This window comes from Sinocyclocheilus anshuiensis, unplaced genomic scaffold (assembly GCF_001515605.1).
Source record: "Sinocyclocheilus anshuiensis isolate Anshui unplaced genomic scaffold, SAMN03320099.WGS_v1.1 C32741693, whole genome shotgun sequence".
NCBI lineage: Eukaryota > Metazoa > Chordata > Actinopteri > Cypriniformes > Cyprinidae > Sinocyclocheilus > Sinocyclocheilus anshuiensis.
The window spans coordinates 1-1,380 of NW_015619676.1; the positions used below are offsets into that span (position 1 = coordinate 1).

Here is a 1,380-nt window from a genome sequence, read left to right on the forward strand (position 1 = left end):
ACAACATCCGGATACAGGTCGCATGTTAATGCCAAGTGTAAACGCGGCCTAAGAGACACTTTTCACCCTCCAATCCATTCACCATAGATAGCTGCTCACGATCACACTGACTTTAAAGATGCAGTATGGGGCCATTCATAAAGACAGCATTCATTCAGCAATATTTGTAAATTAACATCATGAGTTTTTGTAAAGCTGCTTTTTTAAACAATGTTATGAAAAGTGCTATATAAATAAAGGATACAAGCTCTTCTTCTTCTTTTTGCCACTGATCACCTGTCCACTTTCTGTTTTGATTTTCTTGTTTTTGTCCTCTTTGCCCATGTCATGGACGAAGCGTTTCCTCTTGCGATCCCTGCAGTGAGCACGTGTAATAAGACCATAAGCAGACGTACGGACAGTACTGCATATGTAATAACGGGAAGGTGCTGCTCACCATTTCATCAGGTTCTTGTGCTGGTTTAAAGTGTTGCTCTCGTCTCCCATCAGATCCAGAACCGCAGAAGAGGCCTGCTGCTCAAAAGATCCGCCGTCACCGCCGAGACTGAGCCTGAACAAACCCAAACACACACATTCACACTGAACATCCGTGCTTCCCAGCTCAACATGAAGAATCATGCACTGGTGCTGTCGTACCCGCGCTCTGAGTTGAAGTCTTTGGGTCTGTATGGGATGTAAAACTCCTCACCTTTTCCTGATTTTCTGTTCTTTTTGTTCTTCAGTCTGTCTGCTTCATTATATTGCTTTTGTCTTTTCCCTCCAACCACCTCTGAGAACACAGTCTGGAGAGCATATGGACACAAAAACTAAATCGCAATATTGATAAAAAAACGTTGACTTTTTTTTATCCCGATTTTGACTATTTCCTTACACACGCACACACATTTTACATTCATAAATGCATTTCAGTGTTTATGACTTTGAATTCAAAACTTATTTCAAAAGGAAACCAATTACAGCTTTATCAAAAAACAGACATAGAACAGATCTAGAACAGACATAATGCAAAAAAAAATCAGTAAATATAGGAACGCAACATCTCGAGAACAGACATAACAAAAAAAATCAATAAGTATGAATGTAATATCTCTAAAACAGACATAAGAAATCAGTAAATATGAACAACGTTTCTAGAACAGACATAACGCAAAAAATCTATTAGTATGAATGCAACGTCTCTAGAACACACAACACAAAAAAAATCAATAAATATGAACGTAACATCTCTAAAACAGACATAAGAAATCAATAATTATGAACAACGTCTCTAGAACAGACATAACACAAAAAATCTATTAGTATGAATGCAACGTCTCTAGAACAGACAACACAAAAAAAATCAATAAGTATGAACGTAACGTCTCTAAAACAAACATAAAA

General features: G+C 37.4%; 1 long non-coding RNA gene across 1 annotated transcript; it reads right to left on the reverse strand.

The window, feature by feature from the left end:
- Positions 1 to 6: 6 nt before the first annotated feature.
- Positions 7 to 836, reverse strand: LOC107682947 (uncharacterized). The gene is made up of 3 exons (XR_001633631.1): positions 637 to 836; positions 437 to 550; positions 7 to 355 (listed from the first exon to the last, which is right to left on the reverse strand). It is a non-coding gene; the product is annotated as an uncharacterized LOC107682947 (long non-coding RNA).
- Positions 837 to 1,380: the final 544 nt, after the last annotated feature.